The following is a 22,394-nucleotide window of genomic DNA, read 5'->3' on the forward strand; positions in this document are numbered from 1 at the left end:
TCTTGAGTTGAATGAAGGGAACCAGAAGAGGATGGATGATATTGTAGTATAGTCATTTGTTACAAACACGTATTTATTTTGACAAATATTTGTGTTGTGCTTATTGCTGTAGTGCTTATTTCTGTAGTATGTGAGCACCCTGTTTGCATGCTGAAGCTAGAATGGCAGCACTGCTGACTGGAGAACATAAAAGCTGCTATGCTATGGTAGTGGTCCATCTTGTCCTGTAAAATGTCATTAAGAGTGGCAGATGCTTCGGAGAAGGCGCAAAAAACCCTGCAGTTGCCAGTTATGGAAGAGTCAACCCTCTAACCACTAACAGTTAAAGGCTGACCTAAGACCTGAAGCATGAGGGTTTACATACTTTCCTACATTTTTGTTTATTTTAAAATATTTACTGTTATGGCTCTGCCTACATTATGATTCTTATTATTCATATAAATGTCGAATCCCTTTTTGAATCCTATTAAGTTTTTGGCCTCCATTATATCTTGTGGCAGTGAGTTCCATACACTATTTATGCATTATGTGAAGAAAATATTTCCTTTTACTAGTTTTTGAGAAGATTTTTTGTGGTGTTTTTATTCTAGTTACTAAACTGGAACAAGGTAAAGCAGTGTTCATGTTGGTGAGACAGAGAAAACCTGAGAGAGAGAATATAAAATTTAGGAAGTGATGCATAAAACTAGGAATTCAGGCAAAACCCTCATGTAGTGAAACAATTGTTAAATAAGGTAATTTAAGTGTATAATTTTAAATGAGCATGTGGGAGTTACATTACTCATTGGGAAGAACAGATTTTCAAATTCATAATAATTTAATAAGATTGTTGGGCTATTTGCTTTTTCCTGTCTTGTAGCTGTTCATGCGCTTGTAGTGAAGCCTGTTTTTAAGTCTCTGGTTACTAGAGGATGGTGTTGGCTCTGCATGTCTTCAGAACTGTAAAGGACTGGTATCACTCCTTCCCCCTTTTCCAGTGTACTCCCTGATTGGCTGATTGATTTGAAATGTATTAGGCTAGACACCATGTGGGAGGGAAACTCTCAGCTGTTCTGACATTAGGCAAATGTTGAAAAAGGCTATATACAGAGTGGACTGTCATCTAGAAAATAAAGAATGACCTGAGAAATGCTGGCCCCACTTGAACTTATTTTAGTACCGAATAAACGGTTGTGCTTCTTTTCCTTGCCCTTCTTAAAGAACTCTGCTTATATGCTTTTTTGAATTATACAAATAGCAGTTGTGTTTTTGTTAAAAATAATCATAACCATTCACTGTGACTTATAGCAAAATCACTTCTTTTAGAAATGACTAATGGGACCCTATTCATGCCTTCTTTACACATATTATAGTGAAATCCATATTCTGTAATGAAATAATTCCTGTTCTACGCAGTGTGAATAGGATACAATTGAGATACCACCAGGACCAAGGTGAATTGAATCATGGGTTACTTGTTTGGAAAATATTTATTGGGCCAATGTTTTGCATGGTTTTGCAATTGCTGGTCTCACAATTAAATTGTGCTAATGTTTTAAAATTCCTGATTTTTAGTCTAATTAATGAGATGGAGAAAACAGTACAGTCCATAGCAGTAATGAAGTATAGCAGCAGTTTTTCAAGTTCATCCCTGTTTATGAATTTTTTAAAATTCTTCTAGTCCTTCCTCAGGCAAAACTTTCTTTCTTGGTCAAATTGCCACTGAAAGAAACAAGTAAAACCATGAAGACTGGGGCAAATACAGGTGTGAGGCATCCCTTGACAACAGAACCAGTGAGGGAGTCAGGATTTGGGGTTGTGGTACAAGGGTGTAGACTTCTGTGTGTCAGAGAGCTATGTTTCAAGGGACTGAAGGAGATGTGGGGTAGAGGATGGAGACCTGTGGGTGCGGAGGATAATTTTGCTTTTTCTAATTGAGCAAGTCCAGTAGCTAGTGAAGGAGCAGCATGGAGAAGGCTCAGACACTCCATTAGTGACCGGAAGGATGATGACCAGAATTACATCAAGATTTGGTGTATAAACTGGGGCTCATCCAGGCTCTGACAGAAAACGTCAGTAACGCTTGCCTGTTTCATTCAAGGTGAAGAATATAACCACTGAGCAAATCTATTGTACATTGAAATAAAACATAAAGGAACTAGAAATGTATTAGCAGCTGAAGTTTAAGATTAAGAAGTAAATATGCAAGCTCCTTTGTGTTCTGTGGTACAAGAGTCCCTTCATTATAGACTGCATTGAATATGTCTTTACTACTGTTCTTTCATGTAGTTATTTTTCAATTGTACAGATAAGTATTTTAGCTGAGATCTGTGTATAGTATGGGCATATTTGAGACTCAGATTCTTGGATTGTTTTTTATTAAGGTTTGCAGAGTTATTAATGGGCCACGTTCATTCCGTTTCCGACTACCTAATCACTATTAGAATGGAGAATAACTCTTCACTGTACATATTTTTTTCTGTAACATCATTTGATGCCATAGTTTACAAGATAACATCAAGATTTTTATAGGGTGGTTGTGGTGGTTTTTTTTAAACTCCTCCATTGTTTGTAAAATTTCGTAGATGCTTGGAAATAAAACTCTCTTTTCCAACTGATTTTTGTCCTTTTCCATCTGGCAGATACTGTTTCCCCTGCTACAACTATCATTCTTTTCCATGGTGATTAGGTACGAAATGAATATGACTGATTTTATTGACTACTTTGTGGTGTACCAACATCAGCGAGGGCAGCAAGAAATGTGTCTAACTGTGGGAATGGTGACCCGGATCCCATATTCCTGGCTTATCCCAAACTTTCATTGATTTCAATGGGAGGGGTTTTTTTTTGTCTTTGAAGAATGTGAGATTAGACTAAGATTTTGCTAGTTAACTTGTAGTGATCCAGTCAGCATAAAAATCAGCAGCATTGTTTTTGTATGGGTCTGTTACCAGGAAACACCAGCATATATTCCGCTAGTTGGATCGCTTGATCATAAGAAAATACCACTACCTCTGTGGAGATGAGAACCCCAGTTCCCTTGTAGTAGCACAAATCAGGAATTATTCTACTAAATTAATCTATTTTAGATATTTGTATAGTTCCTATTACTGTAGTACCTGAGTGCCTCACAACCTTCTCCACAAGACACCTATAAGGCAGGAAAATGGGTGTGATTCCATTTTACAGGTAAGGGGGCTGAGCACAGAGAGCTAGATTCACAAATGACATATTAATGGCGCAACACCTAAGTTCCAGGTGATTCCGTATTCTGGGGGAGAAAGGGCTGTCTCAGTCTCTCCTTTTGAAATTTAAATATTCATTGAGTCAGAAAGGGAAAGGGGGAGAGACTATAGTCTGCTGATTGGGACATTCTTCTGGGATATTGGAGGCCCCATTTTTAAGTACCTGGTAGGGTTGCCAGTTGTCCGGTTTTGAACCAGACAGTCCAGAATTTGAGCTTTGTGTTCGGGAAACAAATTGAGAAAATATAAATATCCAATATTTGCTAAATAAGATGTAATGTAGATTGTGATGTCATGTCAAGTGTGTCCGGTATTTTTGTTGAAACCATCTGGCAACCCTAGTCCCTGGTTCGAATCAGGCAGAGCAGGGAAAGCACCTCTCTGACATCCCAGGGGAGTGTCACCATCTGCCTGACTCTTGGTTGTAACTCTGGGTGAGTATCTCTGATTTTGTGTTTTGTGTGAGAGAGCTTAGCCTGGTTTAGGCTCCTAGTTCCAGGAGCAGGTTCACAGGCTGCAACTGAGCAGAGAGAGGTACCTCCCTCAGGCCTGGATTTAAGGGCCTACTCACCACACTCTTTGGCATTCCCTCTTCTGTTTTATCAATCTTGCTCAGCTTGCTGGCTGTTCTGAATGCCTTACTTAGGCATCCAGCCACTCATGTATTATGTGGCGAACCTGGGTTCCTATGTGAGGATTTCACTGGGAAGTAGGCACCTAAAAGTTTGACATTGCAGCGCCCATGTCTCTTTGTGGATCTAGCCCTAAATATCTTCCCCAGGTGTTACACAGGACTCTTGTGATAGAGGAGAGGTTTGAACCTAGGCCTCAATCCCATCTCATTGGGGATAAAGCCGATGAGATGTCACAGACTATTTCATTGTCACTTCTGTGAAGTTATTTTTTCTTTAACACTGAAGTTTTCATGAATGAAAAAAGATACTAAAGAAATCATAGAGGTGCTTTTATAATTAGGCTGGCAGAACTAAAATGTTCTAGATCAAATCAGTGAGAAAACAGCAAAGCAGCTCTGTCTCCCAGTTCCTCGGTCACCATTATATTACTCTTTTTACAACCTTTTTTCCCCATGGTTGAACATGTCCAGTGTACATTTACACAAAGCTCCAAGGCAGTTCTACATGGCTCAGAAACACTGTGCCTTTTTAAAGCTCTACACTTTCCTCTTCTTGTTAATAGTTCTTCTTCCATAGTCAGAGCTGTAGGTAGTTTGAGTATTCCCATACTCATTTTTCCTTGACAAAATAGGCGCTGATGGTGCGCCACTGTAATCAATGACAGTTTTGTCATTGTCTTCAGTGGGAGCAGACAAAGTCCCTAATGAAGGCCTGTGGGTTTTTTCTTACAGAGATTCTTTTTATTTTAATGCATTAGGCCAAACTTGACTTGACACCATTTCTTTCACAGCTGTGCAGAGAAGAAGCCTTCGAGCCCAAATGCGGTAAAATATTTGATAGAACAGAAAAATCCAAAAGTTATACATGAATCAGTGGTTTGATTTTTCTTTTATTTGGAACACATTGTAGTATAGTTATAAAAGAAGAGACTGTCACACTCCAATACAAATAAATAACAGCCCTAACAATAAATGTTTAATTCCGTAGAGAGCTATATTTGGAGATCTATCACGTGACTGACTGTCACTATGAAAATGATCTTTGATGTCATTGGCATTTAGCATAAACCAGAACAGTTTTCAGGCTTTCTAATTCTATCCATTTCTATTAATAATACTCTCTGATTAAATTTCATTTAGGTCTCTTAGTGAGGGCCAGACTATGATACTTTTATTCACGAGTGGTACTTTGCTTCTGATTGACTGAAATGTGGATACTGGTGGTGGTAGATGAGCAAGAATATCACAACATGACATTTCACCAGGATCAGTTTATTTTCTCAGCTATGGCTGCACTACAGAGTTTGCTCCGGTGCCACTGTAGTGCTCTTAATGTAGATGCTGTAAGCTGAAGAAACTGTTCCATCAACTTAACTATTACAACCCCTGCAAGAGGTAGCCAGTTATATCAGCAGAAGAAGAAGGTCTCCCACTAACATAGCTCGATGCACATTGGTGCTTGGATCAGTGTAATTTACATTGCTCAGAGAGGTAGCTGATACAGACCACTGAGCGACATAACTTATACTGATGTAAGTGATAGTGTGTAGATAGCTTTAGGCTACTGGCCTTCTATAGAGACAGTGACAATGGTAATAGGGTTGCCAAATGTCCGGTTTTGAACTGGACACTCCAGTATTTGAGCTTTCTGTTCGGGAAACAAATTGAGAAAATATAAATGTTTGGTATTTTCTAAATAAGATATAATGTAGATTGTGATGTAATGTCAAGTGTGTCCGGTATTTCTGTTGAAATCATCTGGCAACCCTACGTGGTAATGATCTTTTTATCAAGGTACCTTAAATAATTACCTCATAACATCCCCCTGAAACAGAGGAGGAATCTGAGAATTGCTTTACTCACCACTGAAATGCAGGCACTTTTGAAGCAGTTTGCATCAACCGAAAACAGCACACAGCAGCAGTGTACCAGTCTAAGCCCGGAAGAAAAGAATACTTTCCTAAATGAAGTTGTTAGAAAAATATTCTGCAAAATAGGTGGGCAGAATGCAATAATCAGAGATGGAATTTGGCCAGGACCCCATTATTAACATCCTTACTCTTATAAAAAGTGCCACAGGACACTTACTAACAAGTGATATGACGTTTCAGTAGCTCACCCCACAGACGGTGCCTCCAGAGATACAGGGGTCCCTATCTCTACTGGTCTCTGATGGACTTAAAGAGATCGAGAACCTTGTACATGAATCATCAGCGTAATTTTCTGCAGCCCAATATTAGTGCTCCTTGGAGTGCTCCCTTGCAAATACTATAACATGTGACTCCCAATTCCCCAGTTTCCATGTGAGTTCCTAGAAAATGTAGCCTTTGAGACATGGTGAGTATTTGCAACTCCAATGATTCATCAAAGATCGTTCTAGAAAAGCACAGGGAGACTGAGGCACAGGTTTGGAGCCCTGCTAAAAGGTCCCATCTTGGATGGGAGACCTTCAGAATGCATAGATGCCGTAGGAATTAATGTTGGTGACGTGAATGGATGACACTCCCAAGTCAGTGCTACAGCCATGGTCCTGGAGGTGCTATTTTAACTGTACATGTGCGTGTGCGAGAGAGATTTTTGTTCCTTCTAATGACTGGTTTTTATAAGAAGTTTTTTTGTGTCTGCTGCTGCTTTCAGTTAGTGGGTTTACTCCTTCAATTTCAGAGTAGAGGCTCATGCCTTGAGTGTGGAAGGACTCAGGTTTGATTGCGGCTGTTGGCATAACTGGAGTCTGTTTATTATGTCTTTCAGACAAGACGTAAATTAGCAAAACTGTCCATCTGTCATGAAAGACTCTATCAGGGTAGGGATCTTAATCCAAATTGGTTTTTAAAAAGAATAATGATAGGAGCTCAGCACATTTTTGGATTGAACTCCAAAAAAAAAAAAAAAACCCCGCCAAAAAACCCAACCCAAAATAAAACATAAAAAACTAGATGTCCAAAGATCTACATTTGAAAAGGATGTGGCTGGCATAAGAGCACTGGTGAAATGGTATCAAACATCTCAAAAGTGATAACAAGTGAGGGTGACTTTAGTATATTAATTCCCTGTAGTAAAATAATTACTTGGAGTGATGGGTGGGCAGCTCCGTATTCCTATGGCCTAATCAGACAAGCTGTTCATCTGTCGGTTAGTTGATTAGGATATTGCTAGTTTGGATATTGATCCATTATATCTAGTCAGAATGAGCAAATAGGTAAGTCTACTTATACTTGTGAAAGTAAAAGAAGCTGACACATACAGGATATATAGGTTGAACCTCTTTAGTCTGGCACCCTCGGGACCTGACTGGTTCCAAACCAGAGAATTTTCCAGACCACGGGAAGTCAGTATTGTCTAGCAGCATTGCCAATCCTTCCACTGTTTACTGGGCTCTTAGAAGACATTTGGGAGCAAATTAGAGCTAAATAACAGCACAGAATACTGAGAGCCAGGACTGCAGGCTGTAAACAAACTTTATGGGACAACGGGAAACTTGGCCACATCCATGAAAAGTGGACATCTGGCTAACTAAAATCATACCAGACCACATGTTTCTGGACCGGAGAGTTCTGGACTAGAGAGGTTCAACCTGTATAAGAGCAAAAATTACAAACGCCGACTCTCCTTTCTCAACTGGGAGCAACAACTTCTCTGGAAACTTTGCTGTTTAGAGAAGATAGAGGAAGGAATCTGACAATGAGACTCAGGAAAAATTATTGCCTTCTGAATTGATGATAAAGAGTGCAGTCAGAATGCTGGGAATGAGGCTAAGATAGGAAAAGAAGGGATTTTTCTTCTGAATCAAAATCCATTCCCCACTAGAGGAATCGTCAGTCAGAACTCTATAAAATGTGATAGTGGAATCTGCCAAAAAGAACAGCATCATGTGCCTTCTCTTTCGGAATCTTAAAAGAGAATTAACACCCCAGCACTGCGTGACAACGGAAATTATTCCTTTTACCCATTCAAAGAAAAGATAATAGAAGAGCCTCCTTTCCTGAGAAGGCTGCACCGAGAATATGGGCTGTTCTGGAGATGACTAATTCAGACAGAACCCGGGGCATAGGCATATTGCCTTAATTATTAAAGCAGAAGGCAGGGATTAGGGTTCCTTAATTCTTTATTCAGATGCATCTTGGACTTGCTCTGTGGCCATAAACATGTCATTAAAAAATAATCTTTTCCATAATTTGTCCATCTGCAAAATGAGTATAATGTCTATCTACCTCACTAGGGTTTTGTGAAGTTCATTTAAGTCATATTTGCAAAGTGTTTTATATTGTTATTAGAATATAGTATATAAGAATTATAATCTGATAATTAGCCACCAGTGCCAAAGGAACACAAGTCATAAAAGAGCTCGGCAAATGCCAGCAGGAGAGGACTGGCATGCATGAAATGTCTGGAGATTTGGCAATAATCCACTATGGACAGTTGGGCTTTGGAGGTGATAGAAAATGGATATTGAATAGAGCTAGATTCTTTTCCCCAAAACTTTTTCCATATGGTCACCTACAGTTCATAGTATAGACAAGCTTGCAAAAATGAATTCAACTGTGCTGATTTAGGAAGTCTAAGAACATGAGGAGCACACCTATACTTTTTTGTAGATGCTTTTTTCAGAGCTAGATCTCAAGAAGTTGACAGACATAGCAATAGAAAAGACAATAAATGATGACAAAACCATACTTCTACAATCAACTTTAAAAAGACCAAGTTGCCATCAACTCTCAGAATACACCTAGGAGTCTTATGTTCAGAATAAGACTGGGGAAAATTCAGAAAACCATCAGTAAGTCATTCTAGTGTGGATGAAGAATCAATAGGCAGCTGCAAAAAAGTTCTAAGGCAGACAGTTTTGTTTGCAAACATGGTTCTTGGGCCATTCTACACGTTGCCACAAATGTTTCCTTTGGAATATTGGAACGACAGGAAGGCATCTTGGGAAAAGATGATTCCTCAGACTACACAGCAGCACAAGGACTCAATCCACTGCTATTCTGCTTCTCCCATCAAGAGTAATAGCAACAAGTTCCAACAGCTTGGCCTTCGATTCCTTGCAAAGGTCAGTGCAGTGCATGTAATGTGATTAGAAGAGATACAAGGGCGTGAACTTTTTGAATGCAGTGCTGTACATCTAGCCGTTCTGATTTTTCAGGCACATCTCGTGCAACAAATTATGATGGTTAAGTTGAACAACACCGAGTTGAACTTTTCCCTCTGTAATGTAGGAAGAAAACACAGGATGTGGGAGAGAGAAATGGCCTAGTGCTTTGCGGGTGGGACAAGACTGAGGACCTCTTAAGTTCTACTCTGGCTCTGCCACACTCTTCTTCCGTGGCTGTAGGGAAGTCAGCAATGCTTCAGTTTTACAGGAGAGCAAACAGAGATAATATTTACCTCCTTCCTGGAACAATTGGCAGGGTTAAGTAGACAATGGACAATGTTTGTATAGCACATTGACTGTGTAAGTACTATACACTCATTCCTCTCTCAGGCAAATTCTCTCTGAACTCAAGAGCAGTTTTTCCAGAATAAGGACTGAGTTAAAATACTGGGATTTGGTCCATGCTGAGATTCCTAAGAGCAGCTAACTGTGTGGAGTTTCTATTGCTTTCAAAAATCTGCGAGTCTTAGCAGGGTATTTCCACTCATTGGCCAGGTCCACCAGAGCTGGCAGCATCTGGGGCTCCTGGGCAAGGTGTGGGGAGTGGCTTCATTGCTGGGCAGGTGGCCCTCAGCGCTGCCCAGAGCATGGTGGGCTTCACTTAGCATTGCCTGACTACAGTTTAAAGGGTGTGGGGGCTCTGGCTGCTGCTACTCCGGCAGTGATGGCAGCTGGAGCTCTAGGCCCCTCTGAATTCCTGAGGTCTAGGGCAATTGCCCTCTTTGCCTCCCCTGATGGCAGGCCTGGCCAGCCCCCATGTGGATTATATATTCATTGCTGGGATTTCTTTATTGTGAAATAACTTACACATGAGCTATTTCAAGGGCCAAAAGCTCGGCCCTTTGAGTCAGGCCTTGGCCCACGGCAGCACAAAAGTACCTGAAAGCTGCCCTAAATGAGCAGTTGAGGACTCCCTCACCCTGAGGGAATTTTTGCCTGTGGTAAAATCAGCATAGCTGATTTCTGTTCAGGTTCCACCTGCTCTACCTCACTCCCTCATGGTATGGCAGCATGTTGTGGATAGAAAGCGATATGACAGGAACTCACCGTGCTTTAGCCAGTTTCATGGCTTGTTGGTTGCCATCACAGGCAAATACAAGGTGAAGGAGTTTTAAAGCAACTCTGATTCAATCTGGGGATCCATTTGACTTCTAACAAGTCCTGGTATTGTGGGGCAGACAAAGGAAACTTTTCTTCTATCCACTTTGCAGCATTTACTCCTGTGGAGTTTTGCATTTAGCAATTGATTGTAGTTAACAATATCACACAGGATTAAAAAAATAGTTCTTAGACTGCAAGCACTTTGGACTGCATTTTACTGTGTGTGTCTATATTGTAGGTACTATTTTAATCCATATAATAGTAATAATTCCACCCAATTGAAATACTGTTTAGGACAGGATGTCTACTGACTTTACAAATGCATAGGTGCAAGAAATAGTCTCTTCTTCATTTGCTTCAGATTGGAAACAGGAAAAGGAGAAACGATAGCAAACATTAGGGGCAGAAACAGCAGTGAAAAAGGAGTTCTCTGGTAGGGCTGAAGTGCCCACACAAATCCAGAGGGTAGGTGGAAAAGTAGCTTAAGATCCTTTTATACTCACTTGATCCTGGGGCTTTTGGGTACTGGTCCTTAGTGTAAATTAGATGAACCAGGTGCCAGTGAATTCAAGGTACTGTTCCAGCAGCAAGGAATCAGCTGGGCATAGAAGAGTCCTGCTAGGTTCTCTCATGCCCAGCTATTCCCTGTGCCATGGATTCTATAGCACAGTGGTTCCCAACCGCCGCTCCGCGACCCACTACCGGGCAGTGGACCTCTGGCTGCCGGGCTGTGGGGACTGGGGTTGGGGTACACCGCTCCCAATGTGGCTGTTGGGATAGGCATGGCCTTTTCCCTCCTCTCAGCCAACCTATGCTGGGCTGGGGTGGGGTTTCCTTCTAGCCACAGAAGATCGATTAGCTGTGTGGCGGTAGGGCCGCATGGAGCCCAGCTCAGCAGTCTTAGGGTATGTCTACACTACCCCCCTAGTTCGAACTAGGGGGGGGTTAATGTAGTCATACGGAGTTGCAAATGAAGCCCGGGATTTGAATTTCTCGGGCTTCATTTGCATAAAGCCGGCCGGCGCCATTTTTAAATGCCGGCTAGGTCGGACCCCGTGCCGCGCGGCTACACGCGGCACGGACTAGCTAGTTCGGATTAGGCTTCCTATCCAAACTAGCTGTACGCCTCGTGGAATGAGGTGTACAGCTAGTTTGGATTAGGAAGGCTAATCTGAACTAGCTAGTCCGGATTAGGAAGCCTAATCCGAACTAGCTAGTCCGTGCCGCGTGTAGCCGTGCGGCACGGGGGTCCGACCTAGCCGGCATTTAAAAATGGCGCCGGCCGGCTTTATGCAAATGAAGCCCAGGAAATTCAAATCCCGGCCTTCATTTGCAACTCCGTATGACTACATTACCCCCCCTAGTTCGAACTAGGGGGGTAGTGTAGACATAGCCTAAGAGCAACCACGACCTAGGCAGCAGCGCTCTGCTGGTGACTAGGAGGCAGCGGAGGTGAGGGGGCAGGGCAGGCACTGGGGGCTCCAGGGGTGGGGCTAGTACTGGGGGACTCTGGGGATGGGGGGACTCTAAGAGGCAGGAGGCTGGCACTGGGGGGTGCTAGGGCTGGGGCTAGTACTAGGGAGCTCTAAAGGGTGAGGGGCTCTAAGAGGCAGAGGGGCTGACACTGGGGGGCACTAGAGCATCCAGGGTGGGATGCTGGCAGTAGGGGGCTCTGGGGACTGGGTTAATATTGGACTGGGGGCTGGCATTGGGGAGGTATCTGGGTGGGTTGGGTGCAATGGGGCTCTGGAAACAGCAGGCTGGCACTGGTAGTGGAGGGAAGCTCTAAGGGGTGGGGGGCTGGCACTGAGACACTTGGGATGGGGGGCTGGCACTGGGGGGCTCTGAAGGTAGGAGGATGGCACGGGGGGGGGGAGGAGTTGAGTGCAGGGGACTCTGGGGTCAGATTCCTTACCCTGTTAGGGTTTTGGTTTTTTTTAGAGAAGTTTAAATAAGGGGCAACCTCCAGTAGTTAGAAAGAAGAGAAAATGTAATCAAAGTTGTTTTTCCATTAAAAGTTTCCATTTTTATTCTGATTTGGCTTGCCCGGGTCTTTTGTTGTGGCCTACTGTATTTCTTCGTTTGTGTGGTCAAAAGTGATCAGCTTAAAACAAGATTTTTACTTCCTGCTCTTGTGTGGAATAGACTTGGAAGGAGTCAGATCCTCATCTGATATGAACTTTGTCTGAGGACGTGGCCCAAACATATTTTTAGTGCTGGTTCATGAAAGGAGAAGTTTATTTGTCACTTCTTAAGAACGCTGCCAATGGGAAAAGAACCAGGAGCAGTTTAGGGTTGCCAGGTGTCTGGTATTGACCCGGACAGTCCGGTTTTTTCACCTCCTGTCTGGTAAAAAAAAAAATTCAGAAAATACCGGACACCTAAAATGTCCGGTATTTTCTGATTTTTTTCCCCAGCTAGGAGGTGAAAATATCGGACACCTGGCAACCCTAGCACCCCCCGGACCGCGATACCCTCAGACTCCTGCCCCCGGATCCCATGCTTACCTGGTTCCGCAGGGAAGCTAAGTTCTGGCTTGAACAAGAACACAAAATGGCCGCTAGCAAAAAGCCTAAAGACCAAGGGGAAGCAATGCCTTCCCTGGATCTTAGTACTCAACTTCTTCCCTGTTCCTATCTCTATTCTAATTCTGCACTCACTCTGAAAGGGGCCATGCTGTTTTAATTCTGTTTTATTATTTATTTATTTATTTATTTATTTTTGCCTAATAGGTCTCGGAGTCCTTTTTTTTCCCCCTCAACAGAATTTTTTCCCAGTGGTTTTTTTTTTTTTTTTTTTTTTAGGAAAGGGGGTGATTGTTCGGTATTTTTGGTTCAAGCATCTGGCAGCCCTACAGTAGATTCTCACAAATATAGCCTTTATCTGCAAATTTTAAAGTTGCAACCACAGCCTACCTTAAACTCCAGAAACCATTGTTAGTTTTGGCCTTGTTTTCACACTCCCAACAGAGATTTTTTTATCGTAGCATGATGCCAGACCTGTGCGCTGACCAGCTTTTGTAGCAATTCCACATTTGATCCCTTCAGGCTTTACTATAGTGTGTGTGTTATTGTAGAAGTGCCCAGTAGCACTGTTGCTATAATTAAGTGTCTGTTATTTTCAGGTATTTCCCTGTTTTGTGGAGTCCTGTCACTCATCATTACAGTGTTTTATAGGCAGTCACTTAACATGCAGTAGCAAAAATGTTTTAGTTTTTATAATTGATTGAATTGCTTTTACGTTATTGATGTTTTAGAGCAAGAGCAAATAATTGCTGTAAGTTGAAAGCCTTTTGCACTGTGGTCACAAAAACGACTTTCCAATGAAATTCCTTCAGAATGTCTGCTGTGACCATTGGCTGAAATTTATCCCTTTTCATTATGAAAGGAGAAATGTTCCACTAAAGCCCTATATGAAGGATTATGTGAGTCACTGGACATCATTCACGATGTCTAATCTGCTGTGAATTTTAATCACTGTACACAGTGCTTATATAAGAGCCTTGTTAAAATCTATGTATTTTTGTAAAGTAATTCTTGTTCATTACAATTCAAGAGTATAATGAATAATTCTAGGGATAATGACAGAATTTTCAAGCTTGCTGGTAGCCAACTTTTTATAATTATATTCTGCAGTATATTTATGTTGACTTCCTTGAAACACTGAAATTATGTGATGGTTTTCTACATAGAAAATAATGTGTTATCAAACTTGGATCTTAGTTACTTTGCCATTACATGCATTGAATAGTACCTCATTATACACAGGCTGATTGCTTCACTGAGGTACTTGAGTACTAAGATGCTACACATGGTGACGCTGGCTGGTACTGTTAATCCTAGGCTTATGAGTTTGAGCAAACAAAGGAGTTGATACTGTGAAGTGCTAAATGTTGCCTCTGAAGTATTGTGGAACCTCAGCTCCCATTAAAGTCTGAGTAATGAAGGGCAGGTTCAAATCTCCTGTTTGTTATTTGCACAGTGTGGTGAGATTCACCCCTGTTCAGAGGGCTCGCATCAGGGACTAATTGGGTCCTATTTTGAGAATAAGCAGGTCTTGAACATTGCAGAAACTTTGTATTAGCTCTTTGCATGAGGTGAGCTTTTCCCAGTATAAGGTGAGTATGAATTGGCCACCTTTAATGCAATAGGAAGGTCCGATCCAGTAATATTGAGAGGGAATATTGAGAGGGTTTTTAAAATTCATCTAACATTTCAGCAATGTGATATTATCTTCTGCGGAAAATGATAGAGTATGGCTGTTTGTCTTTCTATTCAAGAGTTTCCATTGGCTCTGATGAGACCTGTACATTCAAATTGATGCCATGCTCTGTTTAAGAATTTATTTTAATTAATAATCACAATTTATTTGGGCAATTGTAAAAGATCTTGCTTTTTTACCCAGTCATCATAACTGGTTTTATTTCAAAACTGTCTTATTTCCATTCATATGAAAGGCTATGTCTTATGTATTGATTCAGCAACTGTCCCATCTTTCTGTATTGTGTTCCAAAACAGTTGGGCTACAAAATTTATTCTGGACAGTTTACATTGATTTTAATATTCATGTATCTCTAGTCAAAAGGACTGCCTCACTTCTACAAAAGAAATGATGTGTAACAAACCTTGTCTCTTTGCTTGACTGAGGATATGATAGAATACTTGGGCTAGACTTTTTCTTTTAGCTATTTTATGAAATAAAACAAGGAATGGGTATGCATGGTCCATTATTTATTTAATCAGATAAACCTTTTTTCATGAATCCTCAACACCTGTGAAAGTGGCAATAATTAATACAATATTGAAGTTGTACAGCTGAGCACTCAAAAATCAGGAAGAATGCATGCTATACCTTCCCCCCCTTTGCATATCCATTACAGTACAATTTGAATTATCACATAATATTTTCCTGATGCACGGTGACATAAAAGGTCACATGCTATTTCCCAAATAAGACAATCTAAAAGTATTACTTTTCCCCCTGCACCCTGTAGTGTGCTTTGTGCATCTATTTGGGACATGTTTAGACAGTTTTAAAAATAATATCAGAAGTGTTACTTGTACTTCTACATTTCTAATGTTAGACATGTAATTATCATAAGTACAGTTGAATACAGCTCAGGAGGCAAGAAAAAGTTTAAAGTAATATTTTAAAAATATCTCAGAGCCATTCCCTCTTTATAAAAGCTTTATGGTCTGTTATTAGAGCAGGTAAAGTGGGCTGGTGGGCAGAGCTGGTACAAAAGTACAGTTTGCCTTGTTACTATTATCACTGCAGAGGTACATGCCCTTATAAAATCTGCAGGTTCAGAAATCTGGGGCCTTTAGGCAAATTAAAAAAAATGTCTCAGCTTTCATATGCTATGACTATGCATGATCTCATTTGCTTATTTTGGATTTTCATCAAGGGTTGTTTTAAATTTTTACACTTGCCTCCTCGCTGCAATATTGGTCACTGGGCATTCTATAAAAGTAAATTAAAATAAGTAAATGTAGGGGACATTTAGCGCTAGATCCCCAAAAGAATTTAGGCAGGTAAGGTCAAAATTTACATTCTCAAAGCCCTCACTCGACTCCTGCATAACTCTCTAGATACCTAAAGTTCCTAGATGTCTAAGTTTACGCTGGTAAAGTCTACTAGAACATAAATTTCTGCCACTGGCCATATACGTAGCTGCTTAAGTCCTGCTTATACCTGAACTCCAGAGGAATCCTCAAAGTAGGCATTTCTTCTATATATCTTGCTTTCTGGGGCTCAATTCAGTAGGTAAACTGGGCCTCATAAAACTCAGCAGCTATTGCTGCTGTAATCCTCTTACTAGATATGAGAGACCCAGGTTCAAATTCTCCCTCTGGCAAATGTAGAATGGGGATTTAAACCCAGCTCTTCCCCTCTCAGGTGAATGCCCCAACAACTGGGCGAAGGGGTATTCAGGAGTGGATCTTTCAGTCTCACCTATTGAAGCTGCTCTACTATACAGGCAGTCCCCGGGTTACGTACAAGATAGGGACTGTAGGTTCTTAAGTTGAATTTGTATGTAAGTCGGAACTGGTACATATAGGGGAAACTCTAGCCAAACATTTCTCCAGAGCTCAGTTTTATTCTCCCACACCTCACTTCCCTCAGTCCTTTATTCTCAAGCTAATGTGTCTGCTGAGAAAAGCCGCTCCACATCTCCCTGGTCTGCTGGGGGGGGGCGCTAGCTTCGCGTCTCCCTGGTCTGCTGGGGGGAAGCAGCTAGTGCGGGGTTGCCTCACCCCGTTTGTAAGTAGGGATCCGATGTAAGTCATGTAACCCGGGGACTGCCTGTATATAAAAAAGTATGGCCATTAGAACAGGGACTTAAACCTTCCATGTTCTGGATTAATGTTCTAAACATTAACATGTTGGGTAAAACTGGAAAATTGCTCCATGATCCCTCCTCATGTTCTTGCAATAAGAGCGAAGGTATTTAAGTCCAGGATTGGGTTCATGGCTGTAACTCCTGAGCAGAGGAAGATACTTTATTTCGCCCAGAGTTAGGCATCTAACTCCATCTGACTGATCGAGATTAGGCCATACCTGCCTCCTCTGCATTTCCTGTTGGCTGGTTTTGGTGGCTTCCTGCTCCATGTGCTGGCTTTTGTGTCTCCCATTCTTAGTTTCTTCACTTACTCCCTGCACTGTATAGGGAATGCAGGTACCTAACACAGAGCCGGAAATTCCACCAGGGGGATGAAGTGCTTAAACAACCATTTTTGCTGTTATTGCTGATACAACAAAACCTTTGTGATTGGCTGGAGCTGCAACCATTCAGACTTGACTGACTGCGTGCGGCCAGCCTAACTGGTTGTAACCAAGTGCACATGCACTTGACAAGTTGTGTTGTTTAGGAATGGATGCTTGTGAGTCACACTGCTTGGCTGGGGAACAGGTATATGCAAATCTGACCGACAGAGCTTTAGGCCAGGTACTTAGCGGATATTTACTATGGATAAGTTTCCATTGTTACTACACGTGTATGTTATGTATAATTACTTTTGAAAATAGTGTTAAAAGTGTGTTATTTAGGTTGTTAAGTCTAGCACTTGAAAGTTAGGAAAGGTCAGATTTATGGCTGCTTATGGTTCAGTTCACCTCCTCTTCCTGTAGCAAGCATTTCTAGTGTCCCAAACCATCTGGGAAGCTGGCAGGTCTGGCCCTCTGACACAGAATCCACAAGCAACATTGTATTGAATCCAGCAGAAAGGGGGAGGTCCCTGTTCTCTGTGATCCCTTGCTGCTGGATGATCCCTACGAGGCTATGGAAAGATGGGCATAAGCTAGAGTAGCTCCAGTATGTGTGAGAGACTGTCTCAAGCCCTGCCAACCCTAGCACTTCAGGAATGCAATGGATATTAAAGGTTACCTTTATTCTCCCTATCCCCTAGTCTTGCAGTGAGCACAATTCTGACAGGAGGAGGGATCTGGTCCATTATCCATATAAACAAATATTGTGCTACCAGTGCCAAAGATAACTGCCATTTAATTTTATTTCCGCCTCCTGGTATAACCAATGGAGAAAGGAGGATTAAGGGTTAGTGATGCCATACATACTGTAAATAAAATGGCTACATGTTAACCCCTTTCATCATAGCATGTCATGACACAGTATGCCTTTACCTCCACCTGGAAACCACTTGTTTGCACAGAGCCATAAAAATCTCATAACAACATATAATTGGGGCTAAGTGTCCAAAATATAGTGAGACTGCACAAATATTGCTTTTCATATGACTATGGCACCACATATCTGCTAGAGATGGGGACACCATAAAAAGCAGTGGTTCTCTTCAGGAATATAATGCTTGTCATCATTGTGGTTGAAAGAGAGAGCCACGAGTGTTGTTGCTGCAGGGATTTGCTAGGCATGAAATTCTACCTTCTGCACCTGCAGGTTCTGTCTTCCATGCCTGCAGTGGAACTGCTGTCTAGTCTCACCTTGTATATAATATGTACAGATACAGAGAGGGAGGGAAGGAAGACATTATTTCAGGTGTGACTCCCTGGATAGCTGCATACTGATGCCAGTGGATGTGCAGCTACTCCTTTCATAAAGAAATTGGGGCCAGGGAGAGTATTCGCCTCCCCAGAAATATAGAGATTGCATTAATAAATAAAGGAAATACTGAGTTGGGAACAGAAGCTAGTTTATCTCACTTCATTAAAAGTGGGCAGATTTAGTCATGGTACAAAACTACTCATTTTTTGAACATGAGCAAAAATAATGATTTTGCATATTGGAAAAAAATGTTCCAAATGATCTTTATGCTGGGTTTCCTGAAATTAATTCTTCTGTACCATCTGCAATCTGTAGCATTTGTCATTGCCTACATAAAAAGTTTTGCCTGTGTGTTAATAGAAAATCATGCTGCATTTGAGATGTGATTGACCCATTGTGGATCAAACCATGTTTTAACAGAGAGAGCACTGAAACTACACACACAGTGTTGGTTGCTGGTATCACCAAAATCATTTTTATCCACATCATCACTTCAGAAAACAGCTGACATTCAGTTTGGCTGAGTGAAGGGAGATATTTATGAACTGACTTCAGTGATCTTTCTGTAAACTGACAGTTGGCTTGCAACAGATGAAGCTGAGTAATCAGAAAATCATAGATTAAATTGGAACCATTCACCTGAAGCAGGCCTTGAACTTGCATGTGTTATGGTTGGAGTAATAAGAATTTTAAGATTCTGAATATTTTGACATTTTTTTCTGTTCTAATTTTGATTGAATAGTGGCAATTGTAAGATTAGAAATACTTACCACATTCCTTTATTGCCCTGGCTTCATTTGTGCCTATTTGCAATTTCTTCAGAACTTTTCTATGCTGACCATCTCAAACTTGAAACTTTTGTGGAGTTTGCACCCAAAACAAGTTCTAGCTTTTGTCTGATTGGATAGACTTAAGTGCTATTTTTATGAAAGATTGGCCTTCTGTTGCTGAAATATCTGACCTATGCAGAGTTTTGGACCTATCGGGACTTTTTAAGTTAGTTCAAGATCAAAAAGTAAAATTCAACTTCCATTTGAGTTTTTACAACCTCAATTGGAGTGTATATTTTAGGATTTTTTGTGCATCTTTTGCACCCTTCTGAAATGCACAAAGTTCAAGGTAGGTCTCAGAAACTGAAATCAGTGTTTCTGCAGAGAGCATCCATTTTAGTTGACAGAGGGCTTGGCAATGTACTTAACATTTCATATTTAATATCCTGTAATATTTCACTTGTGATTTTTAAATTACATTTTGTGATTTTTTTGTGTGTAAATTGTTTCAAGAGGAGCTATTAGGCTAGTAGTATTTTTAGTAATGTCCTGGCATACCAAATTCAAAGCATGCTCATTGCAATGAGTTATGTAGTTTGGTCAGTCTAATTGCTACATCTGACACTAAGCTTGCCATATTAGCATCACCCTTATAACATGGTCCATGCTAATTGCTGAGTGTCTGATTTAAAGACAATAGTATATCTTTAATTACTGCAACATACCTCTGTAGATGTACAGGTTATTGTACAATCCAGTTAACTCTTTGTCATTGTTCATGTCATCATCCACTATCACATCCAGAGAACCATTTGCTCTTTGTTGGAGATATCTGTTGTACACCACTTTCCAGAAATGTTTTTAGAAATCTCCCTCAAGGGAGATTTAAGACTCACAGTTTCCATCATCTCTTTCTGAAGAACTGCATTTGTGAACTTTTTTTCAACCACTTTGAAATATCAGGATTATATTCTGCCTAGAGACAAAACAATATAATTTCAGTCAAGCTGCCCACATGAGGGTGTATTTTCAGCTTGCTCATTGTAATGGCCTGGAAGTGTAAGTCCTTGTTTGGCAAGACAATGTATGCTACTTAGTAATTTTTATTAGAGTTGTCTAGTTTTTGTCTTTCTTTTAAGAGTTCTGAAAACTTAGCATATTGCCCGCATTCTTTGTGATATTTTGAAGAATATCGACTGCTTGGTGTTGACATGAAAAGGTTTGGTGCCTCATAAATTTGTCTCAAGCCTTGTTGCAGTGCGAGAATCCAAACTCTGGGAAAACTGACTTTGTGTACTTAGTCAAAAGTAGTTACACCTAAAGTTGCACAACAGTAGACACAAAGTACAGTCACTAGTTTCAGAATGCTGCAGCTATTGACAAGCATCAAACCAGGCTGAACAGAAAAATGGCTTGCTTTTCCCAAGCTGCGCACCAGGAATTATTTCTCATCAGACCTGAGGTGTCTCAGAAATATTAAAAGTATCAGGTAGCTGCTATTTGGTTCTCATTGCAGGCGATGGTGGAGCTAATTGAGCACTATGACCAGAAGAAGCTGCTTCACTTGATGGATGTGAGTCTTGCTGACAGCAATTCCTGGCTATGGGGCAGAAGAGTCTATGGCCCCCCACTCACGCAAAAGCTCTGAATGAATGAATGTAGTCGGCCTGGCATTTGGGCACTGGTATACCTGCAGTGGCTGTGCAACTGGCCACGTTTTCCCAGTCTAGCCAGGACTTTTATATGCCCATCTGGTAGGGATGTCATGCAAACCCAAAGACTCTTGTCTCACCCCTTCCCTGTGGTCATTCCCCTGTCCTGCACCTTCTCCAAAGCCCTCTCCCCCACTCTTTCTCCATCACTCACTTTCACCAGGCTGGGGGGTTAAGGTACAGGGTGTAGGCTCTGGGAAGGAATTTGTGTGCGGACTCTGGACTGGGATGAAGGAGGGGAGCAAGGGGTCAGCATTTACTTCTGGCAGCTTCAAAAAATGACTGGCACACCCCTCTGACAGTGTCTCCTAGGCAGGGGGTAAGTGGGTCTCTCAGTGCCGCTACCAGCCGGCACTATCCCTGCAGCTCCCATTGGCTGCAGCTTCTGGCCAATGGGAACTACAGAGTCAATGCTTGGGGGTGGAGGCAGTGTACAGGAATCACCCCAGGGACTGTAGGGATGTGTTGTTTTGATGAGCTCTTCCAGGACCAGTGCACAGGGAGTGTGGGCAGGAAGCATGCCTTAGCCCTATTTTACTGCTGACAACAATTGCAGCAGCTGGGAGTCCTGGCTCCTTTTGAATTGCCTGAGCCTCTGAGCAATTGACCTCTGCACCAGCCATCAGCAGCCTCGTTGGAAGGGTAGTTTTTCTGTTTTATAAATCAGCCAAGTTTTAGGTGATTTCATTTAAACCCTTGGAATGCGTACTATTGCGTTTGCATTTTATTTAGTCACTACTATTATTTTTTTAAGGGCTCAGGTTAAAAAATGTTGTCTGCTCTTGCAGCCCTGATATTGGTCCATGCAACAGCTCCATTTCCACTCTTTGGCTAAAAAAGACATAACCTGGTGGCTATGCAGCAGCACTAAGTCATGGTGGGTTGGGTACCATTGCATTCATCAGTACTTTTTTACGTTGTGCTGGTGTGAAATGTTCTGCACCAAGCAGGATTATTTCTAACTAGAGCTGGTTGGGTATTTACTGCCAGGCACTCCCATGAGATGTGGGAAATGCAGGTTTGAGTTGCTGCTTTGCCTGATGCAGACAAAGGATGTGATCATGAGGCTCCTACAGTGTGAGTGTCCTACCTATCTGGCTACAGAGCCAGCGGCTGTCTGTCTCAGTCTCTCCTGGTGGGCTGTTCTACTGTGTAGACCTATGGTCAAGTCCCTGTTCTCAGGCAGGCCAAGGAGGGATTTGGGAATCCTTTGCATCCCAGTGGAGCGTCCTAACGTCTGGGCTATTGGCCAATTTGAGATAGCCTCTTCCTGGGGCGTTTTTGTGAAAAATGTAAAAAGGTTACCTTTGTTCTAATATGGAATCGAATGCCAAAAACCTCAACATTTTTCACAAAAGGAAAGTCTTGTTCCCAAGTCAGCACTAGCTCTGAGTGGGTGCCATCCTACTGAGTAATCACAGTCTTCTCTCTAGCAGTTTCCAAGATCAGCTTTTCATGTCAGTTACTGCAAACTTCTTTATTTTGCACATGATATCACAGCGTATCTGCAATACAAATGATCGTGCATCAAGGCATATGCCAACCTGTAATTAGTGTGTGGGAGAAGCTGTGAAGAAACTTCCTTGTGAACAGGTATTTCTGGCACTTTCACTGAAGTATGTGGGGCAAGTCACTATCAGAGGTAGGATCTCAGATAACAGGAACATTGATGTAGTCCAGTCAATTCCGTGTTTCTGTGCAGATGCTCCTGCGTTAGGAACTTTGGCTCCAGTCATTGTGAGGATGTAATGGAGTGCGGTGGCTGCAGGGAAGATTGTTGT

At 41.6% G+C, this 22,394-nt stretch overlaps 1 protein-coding gene across 8 annotated transcripts in view; it reads left to right on the plus strand.

Moving 5' to 3' along the window:
• The window catches only part of DOK7 (docking protein 7), a 253,658-nt gene that overhangs the window by 46,208 nt on the left and 185,056 nt on the right, over nucleotides 1-22,394 (plus strand). The window lies entirely within an intron of this gene.

This window comes from Pelodiscus sinensis, chromosome 4, assembly GCF_052426305.1.
Source record: "Pelodiscus sinensis isolate ZL-2025 chromosome 4, ASM5242630v1, whole genome shotgun sequence".
NCBI lineage: Eukaryota > Metazoa > Chordata > Testudines > Trionychidae > Pelodiscus > Pelodiscus sinensis.